Here is a 14,916-nt window from a genome sequence, read left to right on the forward strand (position 1 = left end):
ATGTAAATTGGGACAGATTTTTCTGGAGTAAAATTCAACTGTATATATTGAAATATGTAACAGTTGTATACAGTGAATATATATTGAAATGTAACAGTTAATTTAACATTATTTATTGATATCTTTTAACATGCTTCCTAACATATATTTCCTCTTTTAGAAATTTACCTAAAGTAAATTGTTAGAGAAGTGGCCCTTGTACAATTATAAAAAAGTTATGAAATACAATAACTTAATACTATTTTATCCTATAAAGATTTCTCATTTGTATAAATACACTTCTGATGAGATTTTGATTTAGAAGAAATTAAGTCATTTTTCCCTTTGTATCCCAAATCAACTTGATGAAGCCCTTACTTATTAACATTTTAATTTGAGAAATCCCAGCACAATCTTACTATTAAAATAATAAGAGATAGTAATTTTGATTGTCATTGTGACCTTTTCAAACAGTAGCTAAAGCATACCAATTGGATAGTTTATGCAAATTGTAATGTTTTCTTTTAAGAAATTGCTTAAAATTATGTTTCAAAGGTTTTTTTACTCACTTTAATCTTAGCATAGATGATGTTGAGTTCTGCATTAACGAGGAAAGTATCACGTTAATTATGTAATGGGGTAACATAACATCATTAGATAAAGGCAAGAATAGGCATGGCATTGCTGCTAATGTGTTTAAGTTTAAAATACTAATTTAGATGTCTTTGTATGTTTCCTTAGAAGTTGCTCTGAGGAGATAGTATGCTCTTCTTCCTGGCCAGCTTCTGGGGAGGACTGGCTCTCACATTAAGTATATTAGGTAACAGTACGAAGCACCAGGACACATCTGTATAATTGCAGAGACCTTACTTGCTGGGTTAGAATCTCACTTGGGGTCCTGTTTGTTGATATATTTGCAACAAAAAGCCATTAACTTACAGGGTCAAGGGTTAATGGAAGAAATATTCTTGTCTTCCTATTATCTTGCAACGTTTTGCTGGGAGCTGAAGAAAGATAACGCTTTTCTCTCCCAGTTTCTCCTGGCAGTTTTAAAAATGGTGACTTCTTGTTTCCGTAACTAAATAAAAGATTAGATGCCAATATGGAAAGCTTTAGAATTGTACTTAGTCAAGCTGACAGTTCAGACAAGTGTTCCATCACAACCACCTTTGCTGAGGTCACTGGATGGTACCCAGTCACAGAAACTAGGAGGAAGGCGCCTAAATAATTTCTTGATTTCTATGACTTCAGCTTTTTTTTTTTTCCTGCCCCATTTTAGGTAAGTTAGTCATCTTGCACAAGAAGGCGAGAAAATTTCATAAAACTTTAAAGGAGAGAACAAAAACTACTGCTAAGTCCAAAAGGAATTCTTTGTCTGAAAGAGAGAATTTAGCTAATCAGATTGGTGCCCCTCAAATTCCAATTGTTTTAGAGTATATAAAGAGTGTGAAATAAATCCTTGTCCCGAAGAAATTCTTATTCCTTAAAACTATGTTGATGATTTTAAATGGAATTATGGATTAAATTAGTTTGCCCAGATTTTATGGGTGAAAATCATTGCCTACCAAAGGTTATTTCTGTCATTTTTTAAAATACGTTACATAGACTGTTTCATTATAACGTATCTGATGAGAGTAGGTTGCCCAATGCAATTTAAGAGTCAGTGGAAGGTCTTTTCTTATATGTAAGCGTTCCACTGGGAAATTTTTTCCGGAAATTCCACCAATTAGGGGATTCTCCAGGTTAATTAAAATAAGTCCTTTCAGGTTACAATAAAAGTATCGATGAGTACTTTAGGGAACTTGTGAACTCCTTTCTGTTTGAAGGCCGGAATACCTTTATAATTTCATCTGGAGGTTAGTCTTAGCCATGGACGTAGTTACCACTCCAGAATTGTCTTGAATTGAAAAAATCTCAGCCTATTTAATTGTAGTGCTCTGCCAACAAACACAGGTTGTGCTGGTTTGATTTGACACAGCTTGGATGGTGGGTTTGACTAATTTTCCTAATTAAATCTGCCACAACAGTCAATGCATGTGGACACATATGGTTACAGTCCTCCATTTCACCCGTAATTTAGCTTGACAACACACATGTGAGTTTTCTTTTTACTCAATGTTTATACAAAGGGACTCTTTAGCACATAATTTTCTAATTTTCCTGAAATTCTAACTTCAAAATAATACAAGGGAGAAAATGTAATCACAAGTCTGCTTAATTTAAAATGAAGCTGGTGGAAAACTTTTCCCTAATTGGGATATTTGTTTTCTTCCCGAATTAGTTGAGATCATGCATTATAGCAGGTTAGCCAGCATGGCTGACAGGCTGATAAGCCATTTCCCCTGCGCCCCCCAACAGTGAGAGCGTGCTTCTCTACAGAAAAGCTACTCTGTGTCTTTGCAAAATGACCCAAGCCTCAGTCCCTTAAGTCCATGGACCATAATCATTAGACCGATTTGTCCACTTAGCATCTCACGTAGTCAAAGGGCAGACTTTGTATATTCATTTGTGCAGACTTTGTATATTCATACACCTGTTAAAAATTTCAGAGTTAATGTTTTTCCCCAGAGATTTTTTTAAGACCTTCTTCTGTAATCTGTTTATTTTACATATTCTCACACCAGGAGTTTTTTGTACAGTAATAGCTACAATGGCAATATATATTGACCATCTGCTAAGGCATGTTTCTAAAATATCTCTCATCAGAAAAACCAAGCATATTTGGAGTTTCCAGGGAGAGTTTCATGTATGCTCACCAGTAACCTAGTCAACTGTGCAGACTGCTGCTATATGGTGGTTACTGTTTTGGCTTCATCTGTGGTGCTAGGGTGATTGAACTTGATGATCTCTAATTGCCATTCCAACTGGACACCTCTACTGTTCTATAAAAAAGGAAAGTGAAAGGCAAAAGCAGAAATGCAGGCAATTGATTAACACCGAGCATCACTGTGCTTTCCTTTCACAGCTTCCAGTCCTATTTTTCTGTTTGTTTTCGTTTTGACTTTCCAAAAGATGAAATTGTAGAAACCTCTCTCTTAAGTTTCATCCAGAAAGGGTACAGGGGGTCAATATCAGTGACTTTGAGGACTTCAACATAAAAATTCTAGAAACATCAGGAACATAGTAGAATTTAATTATATATGTCTTTATCAAATGACAGAACTTGAGTGTGGCTGGCAAGGGCATCTCGGCCCGTCATCAAATGTGATGTCACATGTGCTGAGCTGAGTGGTGTGCCTGCAGAAGAAGGCTGAGACAGCATGCCTGAGTTTCTTTTTAATGCATGATCATATGAGCACCTGCTCTACTGTGCAGACTGTTTCTAACCATAGAAGACAGGAATCTAGTTCACTAGTGGGAGAATTCTGAGGTAAAAATTGGAGTGAAGAAACTTGGATATGGTTTTCACATGCTTCTGAACATCTTTACATTAATTGAGTTTTTCTTTTATGGTTAAACGCTTTTATTAAAGGAAGACTTAAAGATCTAGAACAACTTGTCATTGTTAAATTTTCCCTTCTGCTATATAATTTCAGAAGGAAGTTCAGAAGCATTAAAACCATCCCTCTTCTTAGCACACACTGTTGATACATGTGCTTACACTTTCAGTCACACATACACAATTATTTCTTTTAATTTAGACATATCTAGTACACATGCTGAGTGTGCCTATAAGTATCAATTAATTATAACAATATTTTTGAAATAAAAATATATAATATGCATACCTTCTATGAAGTAACTAATGATGAGGCAAAATAATAATTGTTCCATCTGATATCTTTGTAAATTTGTATTACAAATGAATATCTCTCTGTGTGTCTCTGTCTTTGGATCTCATTTCTTTGTATTTCTCTTAACAGGCACACACATACACACATACACACACACACATCCTTGGTGATTTCAAAAGAAATAATTGGTTTTACAGTTTGTATCTGCAAAAGATTTTTTTTTTTGGTTAGAATATCTCATTTTTAATGATAATATTAGAGATATGCCTAACATTGGCATTCTACTATAATTCAATTTTTTATTAGTCATCTTTCACCCGTTGCTTAATGTCAATGGCGCTTTCATTATTAGACCCTGAGTTGAAATGAATTTTTACATATACTCAATATGGTTTGGGGCCCACCAGTTCCCACTACAGTGGTGCTCCCCATCACTCATATACAATTTCATTTAAGACAAAACAGCAGCTCCAGCAGAAAATAAGTGTAATCTTCTCCTTTGTAAGTTGTAATTGAGGTTATGGCACAGCATATTGCCTGTGGCAGAATCTATTACCAAGAAATGGAGACCATGATTTGAAGCTGGCTGCAGTGTAAGCAAAATGAATTAATTATTAGCAGTACAGAATTGAAGGAAAATACAGGGTTTCCTAAAGTGAAATATATTGGCATTTTTAAAAAGAGAACACTGCAAGGAACTTATTGATGAATCACCAAGTCTTTTCTACTTTTCTTGCCTTTCAGAATTTGTATATACTGAGGTTAAGATGACTATGTGTAAATTAAATCACACTTGGCTCAGAATGCATAGAAATATTTTATAGTATATTTTGTTCTTTTTCTTTGTTGTTGTTGAAATAGAGTCTCACTCTGTCGCCCAGCCTAGAGTTCAATCAATGGTGCAATCTCGGCTCACTGCAACCTCTGCCTCCTGGGTTCAAGTGATTCTCCAGCCTCAGCCTCCCGAGTAGCTGGGATTACAGGTGTGCACCACCACACCTGGCTAATTTTTATATTTTAGTAGTAGAGACGGGGTTTCACTACATTGGCCAGGCTGGTCTGGAACCCCTGACCTCAGGCAATTCACCCACCTTGGCCTCCCAAAGTGCTGGGATTACAGGCATGAGCCACGGCACCTGGCCTTTTCTTTATTAGTTTAAAGTTTGCCTATTTTTAACATATAACTGTTACTGTCACTTGGACAGGTAAATGGGCAAATAATGAATGGACTAAATTAGCTTCAGTATTATTCTTTAATAGAAAAATAACTGCGTCCTTATCAAGTGTGGCTCAAAGAAGGCAAAATGGAACTTTTTTTGAGAGTTTATAAACATTTGTAATTTTACATCCTAAGTTGTGAACTTTGGTGACCATAACATTTGTTGGTAATTATTTAGCAAAATTGAATATCTTCATAGCAGCAAGATAATTAGCTTATTTGTATTTCTTTATGTGTGGTTTTCCATTTAATTTAAATTTCATTCAGTTGACTAACAATGATTTTTCACTTTTAAATCTCACCATTCAAAAACCAAATACAATTACATTTTGCCAAATTTATTTTTAATTTTTTTTTCTAGGAATAGGTCGTTATTTGGCTGTTTTTATTTTTTTGTTTTTAGATAATTGTTTCATATCATTGTAATGAAACTGTTTGCTTTTAAGCTTCATTTAGATTCTTTTGTGAAAGGATGCTCTATCTCTGCTGGGTATTTTCTAGCAGTTGTGCACATTGACTTTTCTTTAAGTTGTAGAGGATCTGAGCAGATGGTTTTCTCAGCATCTAGACAAATAGCATACATGGTTCAAGGTCACTCCATGCAACCTGCCTATGATAAATTGGGAATCCAGAATTTGTCTCATTTACAAATGTCCAACAACATAGGTCCATGGAAAACAGTGAAATGCCAAAGAAAAAGATCAGCCTCCTGGGAAGGAGGAGACCCATGGAAAATCCCCCTAGTTTCAGAGGCTTTCATGTGAGAGGGCTGTACTGACCTGTGGTGGGGTCTTCAGATAGTGCTTCTCCCTTCTACCTGCCATTCAGATGCCCTGAACTGATGACCTCCATGAAAACTACAATTACCAGGAAAGCCTCCTGTTGCCGTGGTCACTAGTGACTATGCCCAGGTTAATCTTTCCCAATTTCCTTTCCAGTTGTTTTCTAGGGATTTCTGTCTTTGACAGAATGTAAGAGAAGAGATGAAGAGGTGTCCAGGTGTGTGTGTGTGTGTTTGTGTGTGTGTGTGTGTGTGTGTGTGTGTGTGTGTGAGAGAGAGAGAGAGAGAGAGAGAGAGAGAGAGAAATGTTGATGATGGGTAGTGAGGTAAATTCTGGTGCCTCAACAATGAGTTTCTACACAGAAAACCACAGTTATTAAGTTGATGTCTGTGGAGCTCTATGAAGTCTTTATGTGAGCTTCAGTGGGTCCATGGATCCTCTGATATTTTGTGTTCATGCATATATGCCTTTTTAGGGGAGAGAGTTCATTGCTTCTACCAGATTCTCAAAGGGAAATATGAAATTTCTCCTAAGAAAATTTCTACCTCCTGTGGTGTAATGGTTGCCCAAAATGTTGGTTGCTGGATGCTTTCTACTTCCTTAAGGAAAAGTTAAGAGGTTTTGTACCTACTTTCAGGCAGTCCTGGCATGTATGGGCCGTGGATTGAACATTAGAATTCAGTTTAATTGATCTTATATTTAGAGAAATTTTTCCCTAGCCTCTGGCAATAATTTGGCTGTTATCTTTTTTACTTATTTTCTTTTTTTACCTCTATTTTTCCTCAGTTTTGTATTTAGGACCAGGAGAAGACAGTTCTATGGGCAACCAGCTAGGCACCATATTAAAAGTAGTCTGTTCATATTAAACATTGATCACATGAATGATTGTACTAATCATACTTGCTAAAAGCTGTATATGCATTAACCAAACCTGTGTAAAAATTTAGCGAAGCTCTGAAGGGTTAAAGAATTTGCCAAAAAAAGACACAGCTGGGAAGTAACAGAGCCAGGGTTCGAATCTAGGTCTCTGATCTTAAACTCCATGTTCTCAACGCTATGCTATTATGCCAGCCATAGTGGGTGAACAAAGCCCACCAGTTTTCACAGTCTATCCGTATGTGAACTATCCATATCTGAACATTTTCTTTTCCTCTCCTGGCTTTTAAGAGCAATGGCTTAGCCAGAAAAAAGTGAACCCTAGCAAGTGTTTGCTACCCAGTTCACAAAGGTAAGAATTTCAGGTTGTCTGTTAGGTTTAGGTTTTCATAAATAGTCAGATTCTGACCACTTTCTCTTGTGTAACCTCAGACACATAGTCTGGCATCTCTTTGCTTCTGTTCCTTTGTGTCTAAAGTGGGGTCATTGTGAAGATTCGATGAGTTTATACAGATAAAGCATTAAAAATAGTGCCTGGTACATAGTAAGCACTCAGTAAAAGATAGCTGTCATTATTAGTTATAACTCAGATAGAAGGTCTTATTTCCTGAGGGCATCTGGTACGTCTTTGGATAAATGTGGCCATGAAAATGACAGTGACTCAAAGACGGCTGAATAGGATCAGCTCAGATCTGGAGCTCCCAGTGAGACCAATGTAGAAGGCAGGTGATTTCTGCATTTCCAACTGAGGTACCTGGTTGATCTCATTGGGACTGGTTAGACAGTGGGTGCAGCCCATGGAGGGTGACCAGAAGCGGGGTGGGGCATTGCCTCACCAAGGAAGCACAAGGGGTTGGGGAACTCCCTCCTCCAGCCAAGGGAAGTCTTGAGGGATGGTGCTATCTGGCCCAGATACTATGTTTTTCGCATAGTCTTCACAACCCACAGACCAGGAGATGACCTCAGGTGCCTATACCACCAGGGCCCTGGGTTTCAAACCCCAAACTGGGCGGCTGTTTGGGCACACATCAAGCTAGTTGCAGGATTTTTTTTTTTTTTGTACCCTGCTGGCACCTGGAATGCCAGTGAGACTGAACCATTCACTCCCCTGGAAAGGGGGCTGAAGCCAGGGAGCCAAGTGGTCTTGCTCAGTGGATCCCACCCCCATGGGGACCAGCAAGCTAATATCCACTGGCTTGAAATTCTCACTGCCAGCACAATAGTCTGAAGTCGACCTGGGATGCTCGAGCTTGGTGGGGGAGGGGCATCCACCATTACTGAGGCTTGAGTAGGCAGTTTTCCCCCTCACACTGTAAACAAAGCTGCTGGGAAGTTCGAACTGGGCAGGGCCCACCGCAGCACTGCATAGCTGCTGTAGCCAGACTGCCTCTCTAGATTCCTCCTCTCTGGGCAGGGCATCTCTGAAATAAAGGCAGCAGCCCCAGCCAGGGGCTTAAAGATAAAACTCCCATCTCCCTGGGGCAGAGCACCTGGGAGAAGGAGAGGCTGTAGGCACAGCTTTAGCAGACTTAAACGTTCCTTCCTGCCTGCCCTGAAGAGAGCGGCAGATCTCCCAGCACAGCGCTGGAGCTCTGCCAAGGGACAGACTGCCTCCTCAAGTGTGTCCCTGACCCCTGTGCCTCCTGATGGGGAGACACCTCCCAGCAGGGATTGACAGACACTTCATGCAGGAGAGCTCTGGCTGGCATCTAGCAGGTGCCCCTCTGGGATAAAGCTTCCAGAGGAAGGAGCAGGCAGCAATCTTTGCTGTTCTGCAGCCTCTGCTGGTAATATCCAGGCAAACAAGGCCTGGAGTCTAACCCAAAAAACTCCAGAAGACCTACAGAAGAGGGGCCTGACTGTTAGAAGGAAACTAACAGAAAGCAATATCATCAACATCAACAAAAAGAACGACCATGCCAAAACTCCACCCAAAGGTCACCAACAGCAAAGACCAAAGGTAGATAAATCTGTGAAGATGAGGAAAAACGAGTGCCAAAAGGTGAAAATTCCAAAAACCACAATGCCTCTTCTCCTCCAAAGGATCACAACTCCTTACCAACAAGGGAACAAAACTGGATGGAAAATGAATTTGACAAATTGACAGAAGTAGGCTTCAGAAGGTGGGTAATAACAGATTCCTCTGAGCTAAAGGAGCATGTTCTAACCCAATGGAAGGAAGCTAAGAACCTTGATAAAAGGTTAGAGGAATGGCTAAGTAGAATAACCAGTGTAGAGAGGAACATAAATGACTTGATGGAGCTGAAAAACGTAGCACAAGAACTTTGTGAAGCATACACAAGTATCAATAGCTGAATCAATAAAGCAGAAGAAAGGATATCAGAGATTGAAGATCAACTTAATGAAATAAAGTGTGAAGATAAGATTAGAGAAAAAAACAATGAAAAAAATGAACAAAGCCTTTAAGAAATATGGAACTATCTGAAAAGACCAAACCTACGATTGATTGGTATACCTGGAAGTGACGGGGAGAATGGAACCAAGCTGGAAAACATGCTTCAGGATATTATCCAGGAGAACTTCCCCAACTGAGCAAGACAGGCCAACATTCAAATTCAGGAAATACAGAGAACATTGCAAAGATACTCCTCAAGAAGAGTAACATAATTGTCGGATTCACCAAGGTTGAAATGAAGGAGAAAATGTTAAGGGCAGCCAGAGAGAAAGGTCGAGTTACCCACAAAGGGAAGCCCATCAGACTAACAGTGGATCTCTCGGCAAAAACTCTACAATACAGAAGAGAATGGGGTTTGATATTCAAAATTTTTAAATAAAAGAATTTTCAACCCAGAATTTTATATCCAGCCAAACTAAGCTTCATAAGTGAAGATGAAATAAAATCCTTTACAGACAGGCACATGCTGAGGGATTTTGTCACCACCAGACCTGCCTTACAAGAGCTCCTGAAGGAAGCGCTAAATATGGAAAGGAAAAACTGGTACCAGCCACTGCAAAAACAACCCAAAATGTAAAGACCATTGACACTATGAAGAAACTGTATAAACTAATGGGCAAAATAACCAGCTAGCATCATAATGACAGGATCAAATTCACTCATAACTATATTAACCTTAAATGTAAATGGGCTAAATGCCCCAATTAAAAGATACAAACTGGCAAATTGGATAAAGAGTCAAGACCCGTCGGTGTGCTATATTCAGGAGACCCACCTCATGTGCAAAGACACACATAGGCTCAAAATAAAGGGATGGAGGAAGATTTACCAAGAAAATGGAAAGAAAAAAAAAAGCAGGGGTTGTAATCCTAGTTTCTGATAAAAGAGACGTTAAACCAGCAAAGATCAAAAAAGACAAAGAAGGGCATTACATAATGGTAAAGGGATCAATGCAACAAGAAGAGCTAACTATCCTAAATATATATGCACCCAATACAGGAGCACCCAGATTCATAAAGCAAGTTCTTAGAGACCTATAAAGAGACTTAGACTCCTACACAATAATAGTGGGAGACTTTAACACCCCACTGTCAATATTAGATCAACGAGACAGAAAATTAACAAGGATATTCAGGACTTGAACTCAGCTCTGGACCAAGTGGACCTAATAGACATCTACAGAATTCTCCACCCCAAATCAACAGAATATACATTCTTCTCAGTACCACATAGCACTTATTCTAAAATCAACCACATAATTGGAAGTAAAACACTCCTCAACAAAGGCAAAAGAACAGAAATTATAACAAACAGTTTCTCAGACCACAGTGCAATCAAATTAGAACTCAGGATTAAGAAACTCACTCAAAACCGCACAACTACATGGAAACTGAACAATGTACTTCTGAATGACTACTAGGTAAATAACGAAATTAAGGCAGAAATAAATAAGTTCTTTGAAACCAATGAGAACAAAAACACAACATACCAGAATCTCTGGGACACAGCTAAAGCAATGTTTAGAGGGAAATTTATAGCACTAAATGCCCAGAAGAGAAAGCAGGAAAGCCCTAAAATTGACACCCTAACATCACAATGAAAAGAACTAGAGAAGCAAGAGCAAACAAATTCAAAAGCTAGCAGAAGACAAGAAATAACCAAGATCAGAGCAGAAATGAAGGAGATAGAGACACAAAAAACTCTTCAAAAAAATCAGTTAATCCAGGAGCTCGTTTTTTTGAAAAGATTAACAAAATAGACTGCTAGGCAGACTAAAAAAGAAGAAAAGAGAGAAGAATCAAATAGACACAATGAAAAACAATAAAAGGGATATATCACCAGTGATCCCACAGAAATACAAACCACCATTAGAGAATACTTTAAACACCTCTATGCAAATAAACTAGACAATCTAGAAGAAATGGATAAATTCCTGGACACATACACTGCCCCCCCAAGATTAAGCCAGGAAGAATTTGAATCCCTGAACAGACCAATATCAAGTTCTGAAATTGAGGCAATAATTAATAGCCTACCAACCAAAAAAAGTCCCAGGACCAGACAGATTCCCAGCTGAATTCTACCAGAGGTACAAAAAGGAGCTGGTACCATTCCTTCTGAAACTATTCCAAACAATAGAAAAAGAAGGACTCCTCCCTAAGTCATTTTATGAGGCCAGCATCATCCTGATACCAAAACCTGGCAGAGACACAACAACGACAAAATAATTTCAGGCCAATATCCCTGATGAACTTCGATAAAAAAATCCTCAATAAAATACTGGCAAACCAAATCCAGCAGCACATCAAAAAGCGTGTCCACTATGATCAAGTCGGCTTCATCCCTGGGATGCAAGGCTGGTTCAACATATGAAAATCAATAAACGTAATCGATCACATAAACAGAACCAGTGACAAAAACCACATGATTATCTCAATAGATACAGTAAAAGCCTTTGATAAAGTTCAACACCCCTTCATGCTAAAAACTCTCAATAAACTAGATATTGATGGAATATATCTCAAAATAGTAAGAGCTATTTATGAAAAACCCACAGCCAATATCATACTGAATGAGCAAAAGCTGGAAGTGTTCCCTTTGAAAACCGGCACAAGACAAGGATGCCCTCTCTCACCACTCCTATTCAACATAGTATTGGAAGTTCTGGCCAGGGCAGTGAGACAAGAGAAAGAAATAAAGGTATTCAAATAGGAAGAGAGGAAGTCAAATTATCTCTGTTTGCAGATGACATGATTGTATATTTAGAAAACCCCATCATCAGCCCAAAAACTCCTTAAGCTGATAAGGAACTTCAGCAAAGTCTCAGGATACAAAATCAACATGAAAAAATCACAAGCATTCCTATACACCAATAGTAGACAGAGAGCCAATTCATGAGCTAACTCCCATTCACAATTGCTATGAAGAGAATGAAATACCTAGAAATACAAATTACAAGGGATGTGAAGGACCTCTTCAAGGAGAACTACAAACCACTGCTCAAGGAAATAAGAGAAGACACAAACAAATGGAAAAACGTTTCATGCTCATGGATAGGAAGAATCAATATCATGAAAATGGCCATACTGCCCAAAGTAATTTATAGATTCAGTGCTATTCCCATGAAGCTACCATTGGCTTTCTTCACAGAATTAGAAAAACTACTTTAAATTTCATATGGAAACAAAAAAGAGCATGTATAGCCAAGTCAATCCTAAGCAAAAAGAACAAAGCTGGTGGCATCACATTATCTGACTTCAAAGTATACTACAAGACTACCGTAACCAAAACAGCATGGTACTGGTACCAAAACAGATATATAGACCGATGAAACAGAACATAGGCCTCAGAAATAATACCACATATCTACAACCATCTGATCTTTCACAAACCTGACAAAAACAAGCAATGGGGAAAGGATTCCCTATTTAATAAATGGTGTTTATTATATTATTATATGGCTAGCCATATGCAGAAAACTGAAACTGGATCCCTTCCTTACACCTTTTGCAAAATCAACTCAAGATGGATTACAGATTTAAATGTAAACCGTAAAAAGCCCTAAAAGAAAACCTAGGCAATATCATTCAGGACATAGGCATGGGCAAAGACTTCATAACTAAAACACCAAAAGCAATGCCAACAAAAGCCAAAATTGACAAATGGGATCTAATTAAACTGAAGAGCTTCTGCACAGCAGAAAAAAAACTATTATCAGAGTGACCAGGGAACCTACAGAATAGGAGAAAATTTTTGCAATCCATCCCATCTCACAAAGGGCTAATATCCAGAATCTACAAGGAAAAAACAACCCCATCAAAAAGTGAGCAAAGGATATGAACAGACACTTCTCAAAAGAAGACATTTGTGTGGCCAACAAACATATGAAAAAAAGCTCATCATCACTGGTCATTAGAGAAATGCAAATCAAAACCACAATGAGATACCATCTCACGCCAGTTAGAATGGCGATCATTAAAAAGTCAGGAAACAACAGATGCTGGAGAGGATGTGGAGACATAGGAATGCTTTGCACTGTTGGTGGGAGTGTAAATTAGTCCAACCATTGTGGAAGACAGTGTGGCGATTCCTCAAGGATCTAGAACCAGAAATACCGTTTGACCCAGCAATCCCATTACTGGGTATATACCCAAAGGATTATAAATCATTCTACTGTAAAGACATATGCACATGTATATTTATTGCAGCACTATTCACAATCACAAAGGCTTGGAACCCACCCAAATGTTCATCAATGTTGGACTGGATAAAGAAAATGTGGTACATATACACCATGGAATACTATGCAGCCACAAAAAAGAATGAGTTCATGTGGGGACATGGATGAAGCTGGAACCCATCTTTCTCAGCAAACTAACACAGGAAGAGAAAACCAAACACCACATGTTCTCACTCATGAGTGGGAATTGAACAATGGTAACCTGTGGGTACAGAGGGGGGAACATCACACACCAGGGCCTGTTGGGAGGTAGGGGGCAAGGGGAGGAATAGTGTTAGGTGAAATACCTAATGTAGGTGATGGGATGATAGGTGCAGAAAACCACCGTGGGACATGTATACCTATGTAACAAACCTGCACGTTCTGCACATGTATCCCAGAACTTAAAGTAAAATAATAAATAAATAAATATAAAATTACAGTGATTCACTCATAATCATATTCTGTATATGAAATTCCTTTTCCCCTCCTTTATCTTTCTGCACCCCTACAGAGACAGGAAAAACCAAAGTGTTTTTTCTCCTCTCACACATCACTCAACACAACACTTCTCACACCAGATGTATGGGGGTTTCTCTCCACGCACCAAGTGATCAGTTCTCTAGCAGACACCAAGTGGGTGTAATTCACTTCAATTCTGATGCTGTCTACCTGGAGGAAGAGTCAACCCCACTGATTAAAAGCTCAGTCCCACAAGGGGTGTGGAGTTTCCATGCCCTCCCTGAGTGTGCCACTCTCCATATACCTCCACACATTCATCAATCTGGAAGCTCATTCAAGCCCAGTCCTTTGGAGTTTTTATAGAAGTTTCATTATGTAGGTATGATTGATTACATTATTGGCCATTGGTGATCCACTTAACCTTCAGCCTTCCTCCCCTCCCTGGATGTTGTAGGTTGGGGCTGAAGGTGCCAACCCTCTGATCATGTCTTGACTTTTCTGGTGACCAGCCCGCATTCTGAAGCTGTCTAGTGGTCTCATATCCACTGACGAGCTATCTCATTAACCAGCAACCAGCTGTCTCATTAACATACAAAATACACTCCTATCACTCCAGAATTCCAAGGGTTTTAGGAGCTGTGTGCTAGGAAATTGGAAGAAAACCAAATAGGTATTTCTTAGTATACATCACAATATCATATCCCTGCAGCCACAGAAACTTTGTAGATAATCTTTAAACATCAGAATGGAGAAAGTGGAAGATGAGCCCAGACAGAGTGCATTCCAAATCAGTGCTGTTTCGTGTCTCTCTTTTTCACTGTATAATCTGAAGTTTAGTCTCAAGATTCTGCCATCTCACCACTACCCATTTCTAAATGGAAATTTTTCAGTTGGTCGCAGCCAGGAGCCACATATGAAGAGGAATAAGAGACAGAAGACTTCTAACTTTTCATTGCTTGGCAACGGTAAATGCTTACAGTTTTTTAAAAAAATAAAATTGATGTTATAACTTTATGGAAATCAGTTGTAAAAGGGAGTTAGCAGATATTTTATCTTTGTGATAAGCCATTCTACTGGTCTGTGGATATGTGAATAATAGATCATTTTTTGGCGGACACTAAAAAAAATTAAAGTTTTGTAATAAGAGATGTAAATTAAAGTCATCAGTAGAGAGAAATGAGTGCCCTAAAATATGGAATATTTGGAGTTATAATGCCTTCTAAAGGAGG

General features: G+C 38.6%; 1 long non-coding RNA gene across 1 annotated transcript in view; it reads left to right on the forward strand.

Moving 5' to 3' along the window:
• Positions 1-14,916, forward strand: part of LOC115837217 — an 813,290-nt gene that overhangs the window by 117,528 nt on the left and 680,846 nt on the right. The window lies entirely within an intron of this gene.

This window comes from Nomascus leucogenys, chromosome 11 (genome assembly GCF_006542625.1).
Source record: "Nomascus leucogenys isolate Asia chromosome 11, Asia_NLE_v1, whole genome shotgun sequence".
NCBI lineage: Eukaryota > Metazoa > Chordata > Mammalia > Primates > Hylobatidae > Nomascus > Nomascus leucogenys.